The sequence below is a fragment of the Nycticebus coucang genome, chromosome 21, assembly GCF_027406575.1.
Source record: "Nycticebus coucang isolate mNycCou1 chromosome 21, mNycCou1.pri, whole genome shotgun sequence".
NCBI classification, from domain to species: Eukaryota; Metazoa; Chordata; class Mammalia; order Primates; family Lorisidae; genus Nycticebus; species Nycticebus coucang.
In genome coordinates, this window is record NC_069800.1 from 52,999,375 (window position 1) to 53,005,820 (window position 6,446).

Sequence of the window (6,446 nt, forward strand, 5' to 3'; positions counted from 1 at the left end):
CTCATCCATGTTATGGGTACAACACTACCTACTCTTTGGAGGTGACGCACGTCAATCCTTTAGTATAGGGCAGGCTCATAGTGGGTGCTCCTAAATGCCTGAGTAACTGAGCAGCTTCTGGGGACATCTGGCTGAAGGTGAGGACAATGAAGGCAAGAACCAGGTGACAATTGGGGATGGGAAGGCACCAAAGAAAACTAAGTATGGGAACACACACTAGGGGTCCAGGGGTCTTTAGCCACCTGCCAGAACAGAGAAGTGTTCTGTTCATTGATCTGTAGGACAGGTGCTAGGAAATCCTTCTTCTTCTCCCATATAACCCCAAAACACCAGCTAGGGAAGCAGCTTCCAAATCCCAGTCCCTTTTTTTCTTTTTTTTGAGACAGAGTCTCACTATGTCGCCCTTGGTAGAGTGCCACCGCATCACATCTCATAGCAGCGTCCAACTCCTGGGCTCAAGTGATCCTCTTGTTTCAGCCTCCCAAGTAGCTAGGACTATAGGCAGCCATCACAACACCCAGCTAGTTTTTTTTTTTTTTTTTTTTTTTTAATTCTTTTTGTTGTTGTTGTTTGTTTGTTTTTTGCAGTTTTTTTGGCTGGGGCTGGGTTTGAACCCGCCACCTCTGGCATATGGGGCGGGCGCCCCACCCATTTGAGCCATAGACGCCACCCAGCTAGTTTTTTTTTTTGTTTCTTTGTTTGTTTGTTTTTAGAGACAGGGTCTTGCTCTTGCTCAGGTTAATCTCGAGCTCCTGAGCTCAAGCAATGCACTCATCTCGGCCTCCCAGAGTGCTAGGGTTACAGCTGTGAGACCCCAAACCCCAGTCTTCACACATGCGCAGCCAGTGGGTAAGTGCGCTCATTGCTTAGCACCTTTGATTATCCACCAAATGGTGCTATGTGGACTGCTTACCTGAAAGCTTTTCTTTAAATTGATTTGCTTTTCCACCTAAGTGTAAAAGGAAACTATATTAATTTATTTTTCCCTCAGATGCAAATTTTTGTCTATTATGTGCTAGGCACTGTTCTAGACCCTGAGGACACAGCAGTGAAGAGGACAAGATCCCTGTCCTCCTAGAGTGACGTTCTAGCAGGAAAGGTCAATTTAAAACAAAAAAGAAGGGCGGCACCTGTGGCTCAGCGAGTAGGGTGCCGGCCCCATATGCCAAGAGTGGCAGGTTCAAACCCAGACACGGCCAAACTGCAACAAAAAAATAGCCGGGCGTTGTGGCGGGCGCCTATAGTCCCAGCTACTCGGGAGGCTGAGGCAAGAGAATCGCGGAAGCCCAGGAGTTAGAGGTTGCTGTGAGCTGTGTGACGCCACGGCACTTTACCCGAGGGCAGTACAGTGAGACTCTGTCTCTACAAAAAAAAAAAAAAGAAGAAGAAGACCAGGCACAGCAGCTGACACCTGAAATCCCAGCAATCTGGGAGGCCCGGGAGAGTGGATTGACTGAGCTCCCAGGTTCAAGACCAGCCTGAGCCAGAGCGAGACCTCGTCTCTATTAGCTGGGTATTGTAGCAGGGGCCTGTAATCCCAGCTACTTGGGAAGCTGAGGCAAGAGGATCGCTTGAGCCCATGAGTTTGAGGTTGCTGTGAGCTATGATGCCACGGCACTCTACCAAGGGCTACAAAGTAAGAGTCTGTCTAAAAATAAAATAAAATAAAATAAGAAGGCCGGGTGTGGTAACTCACGCCTGTAATCCTAGCACTCTAGGAGCCCGAAACAGGTGGATTGCTTGAGCTTAGAAGTTCAAGACCAGCCTGAGCAAGAGCAAGACCCTCATTTCTACTAAAAGTAGAGAAAACTAGACAGGCATTATGCTGGTGCCTGTAGTCCCAGTTACTCAGGAGGCTGAGAAAGGAGGGTCACTGGAGCCCAGCAGTCTGAGGTTGCTGTGAGCTCGGCTGATGCCGCAGCACTCTAGCCTGGGGCAACAAAGGGAGACTATCTCAAAAGAGAGAGAGAGAAACGAGAAAGACATGGGGAGGAGGGGAGGGCAGAAAAAGGAAAAAAAAGAAGGAAGGATGGATAGAAAGAAGGAAAGAGCAAGTGAGGAAGGGAGGGAGGGAAAAGTAGGTAGAGAGAGAGAGATCAGTTAGCAACAATGGGGTTATTTGCAAATGTTTGGGTGCTATTTTAGTCAGGTAGCTGGGGCAGTCCGGAACAGCCTCTTTGAGGTGGTGGCATCTGAGCAGGGACCTGCATGAAGGGTTAGAGCAAGCCATGAGAAGATCTGGACGAAGAGCATCCTAGGCAGATGGCACAGCATGTGCAAAGGCCCTGGGGTGAGACTGGGCCCTGCATATTGGAGGAACATCAAGGAGACGTGAGTGAGGTGCAGAGTGATGGAAGAAGAGGCTGAGGTGGGTAGAGGTCTGACTATGAAGAATCTTCCAGACCACAGAAAGCACTCAGATTTTATTCTAAATGTTCTGGGAAGCCACTGGATGACTGTGAGCAGTGGCCCAACATGATCTGATGTGATGCTGTGAAATACTCCTTGAATGCTGATGAAGACAGGAAGTGAATAGTAATTACAGAAACGGGAAGAAACCATCGGAATACTGTGAAAGCAACACAAGCTCACTAATTTCCCACAAACCTGCTGAGGGTTCTGAACCTGAGCCCTACTCTGTATTGAAAGGAGAGCTGGGTGGCGCCTGTGGCTCAGTCGGTAAGGCGCCAGCCCCATATACCAAGGGTGGCGGGTTCAAACCTGGCCCCGGCCGAACTGCAACCAAAAAATAGCCGGGCGTTGTAGCGGGCGCCTGTAGTCCCAGCTGCTCGGGAGGCGGAGGCAAGAGAATCGCTTAAGCCCAGGAGTTGGAGGTTGCTGTGAGCTGTGTGAGGCCACGGCACTCTACTGAGAGCCATAAAGTGAGACTCTGTCTCTACAAAAAAAAAAAAAAAAAAGAAAGGAGAGCTTAGCCAAGTGTGAGAGAGGCATTCATGACACAGTAGCCTTGCAGATGGGCAAGTTAGGACAGATGAAGCTGATGGACTGAGCGACCCTCTCAGCTCCTGCCAGCTGCTCCAGTGACCTAACATCCTCGTTCTGGAGAATCACTGGGCTTCTGATGAATAAAGCTTGTTTGGACCTAAACCCTGTCTCTGCATATTGGGTGACCCTTCACTAGTCTGGCCTGTCCTAATTCCTGACTGCAATCCCAGCGGCCTATGTCCCATTTCACCTTGTACACTCTGAACAAGTTCAACACAAACACCTCTCACTTTCAGGGTTTTATCTCCCACATCCCACTTCCTGGTGACCTTGTCCTAACCTTCCCACTCGTACTCCAATGCTTCCCCATGGCAACAATTCTCTGACCTCATCGAGAACTTTGACCTCTCAATACCAAGCCCTGACCGCACCCCTTTCCCAGCCTCCAGGAATCTCTTCCTGCCTTTGCTTTCCTTCTCATCTGCCCTGGGTGCCACACCCCCACTTTGTAATCCATCCCTTACAAACACCCTCTGGTACACTTGGAAATGCTAATCTGGGATTAATTTACACACCCGTTTTCTCTGGGCTTGCAGGTGGGCTGTGAAGGTGTAGGTGACAAGCCTGTGCCACCTGACAAACAGGTTCCACTTGAAATCCATGAGTTCAAACCTCACACTTATCCTCTAAACCCTCCCATGTGTCACACTTCCCTGCTCCCTGACTCAGCAATTTGATAAGGTCTTCTTGGTGGAAACTTCTGTCTCTTTCATCTCCCTCACTCTCATGCTAACCTTGGCTCGTACTTCACTGAATGGACAGCAGTTTTTGGAAGAGGGACAGAGCCTTCCCCTTGCTAACTGTTATCTCTTGAAGTATAGCAATAGAGCCCCTGATGTTTAGCCTGCAATGTGGCTGCATAGAGGAAACACTACATTTCCCAGACTCCATTGCAGCCTGGTGTGGCCATGTGACCAAGATCAGGCTTGTCCCTCCAAATTCACTCTCTCTTGTTTCCTTTTAGTAATAGAAATCCCTTTGTTTTAGCTGAATATGTGGCCATCCAGCTAAAGATATTTCCTAGCTTCCCTTGCAATAGAAGGGCCACGGGACTAAGTTCTGGCCAATGGGATGTGAGCAGTAGCAGGACGCACCTTCTGGGATATTCATCCCCTTAAAAGGAAGCTGTTTTCACTAGACAAATGTGCTCTTTCCCCTTCTGTGGGTCATAATGAGTACGAGGTGATCAGCTTTCACCACGCGAAGACGAGGGTGAAACAAGATGAAGGTGCCTGGATGCACAGGTAACTTTGTGAAGTAATTCACTGCTGGCCCTGTTAAAATGCCCAGTACTAGGCTGTTAACGTGGAAGAGGAACGAATTTCTATCTTACTTGAGCCACCTTATTGTAGCATCCCTTTTGTTACAGCATCTTAGCCGTAACCTTGGGTGGAATGGCAGTGTCCTTTTCCTTCTCCCATTCTTGTTGTCTGAAATGAGCACGTGTTAGGGAACCATCTTGGACTACTCAGAGGAGGTCAACATCCTAAGGATCGTGGGGCATCAAGCTATAAGGAGCCTGGATCTCTGCTGACTTTATGGAGCAAAGGGACCGCAACAGTCTGGAGTGTTACACGAAACAGAAATACTTTATATCTTGTTTAAGCCATTGTTACTCTACATGTCTGTTACTGCTACCCTAAAGATGGCCACTACCAAAATTACAGACGTGTCCATTATGTCTGCCTTATTCTCCATCCTCCTACCATAATATAGTCCCCACCTGTGGACTATAGGGGAGACACCATCCCCACATTATGCCTTGGTGAGCCTCTCTATCTCCTAAATCATCAGCCTCACTTCCTGTTGGGCCAGTTTGAGTCCCTTGTGAATTTCCTTCATGGCACTTACTTTGGCGTTTATTTTATTTGAGTGCCTGTATACTAGGATTTGAACTAAATTCCTCTGTCTCTCCTCAAGATGTCACTTTCTAAAATCGTAAGTGACAGAAATTCAATCCAAGTAGTTATAAGCAAAAGGGAAATTGACTGGCTCACATAGAGTCCTGTGGTGGACTTCAGGCATAGCTGGATCTAGTGGTTCAAGTAATATCACCAGAAATCTGATTCTTTCCATGTGTTGCCTCTTCTTTTTTCTATGGTGCCTTTTTTTGTAAGGTGGGCTCTTATAGGTGGCAAAGATGTACCTCAGTAGCTTCAGGATGATACCTTACTGGCTTAGCAGCTCCAAGGGAAGGAGCCTCAAGGGCTGACTTACATTCTTTCATTTTGAGTCAAGGGCCATCTCTGAACCCATCAATGTGACTCTGCTTGACAAGGTTTTGGTCACATATAATCTCTCAGAACACATATTGAGGATCACCTTCCAATATGCCCTGGTCCTGCGCTATGGGCTGGGCTGGTTGGCTTTCAGTGTTACCTCCACATCCACCTGGTGGCTGGCAGTCCCCTGCCCTTGGTAAACCTTACCTTTGATCCCAAAGAGAAAGATCAGAAAAAGAGACTGCTTCATGAGCACTTCAGCCATACCCTGCCTTCCCAAGATGGGCCCTGAGGGAGGCGGAACCCAGGCTGGAGAGAACTCAAAGGAGCTGCCAGGGAGAAAATGGCAGAGGCTATTGGGGCCAGGTTTCCCAGCCCACCCGAGGGCTGTCCCCAGCTCCTGCTCTGTCCCAGGGCCAGATTTGGGTTCTCTATTTGTTCATTTCATTTTCAGAGCAAATATTTTTTCATCTATGCATAGGAGGAGGATGGAATTTTGATGGTGATGGGCAGGGAACCCAAGATTCTCAAAGATACCCTTAATCATCAGAGAAATGCAAATCAAAACTACTTTGAGATATCATCTAACTCCAGTAAGATTAGCCCATATCACAAAATCCCAAGACTAGAGATGTTGGCATGGATGTGGAGAAAAGGGAGCACTTCTATACTGCTGGTGGGAATGCAAACTAATACATTCCTTTTGGAAAGATGTTTGGAGAACACTTAGAAAACTAAAAATAGACCTGCCATTCGATCCTACAATTCCTCTACTAGGTATATATCCAGAAGACAAAAAATCACACTTTAACAAAGATATTTGTACCAGAATGTTTATTGCAGCCCAATTCATAATTGCTAAGTCATGGAAGAAGCCCAAGTGTCCATCAACCCACGAATGCATCAGTAAATTGTGTTATATGTACACCATGGAATATTATGCAGCCTTAAAGAAAGATGGAGACTTTACCTCTTTCATGTTTACATGGATGGAGCTGGAACATCTTCTTCTTAGTAAAGTATCTCAAGAATGGAAGGAAAAGTATCCAATGTACTCAGCCTACTATGAAATCAATTTATAGCTTTCATATGAAAGCTATAACCCAATTATAGCCCAAGAATATGAGGAAAGGGGAAAGGAAGGGGGAGGATGGATGGATGGAGGGTAATTGGTGGGACCACACCTACAACGCATCTTACAGGGGTACATGGGAAATG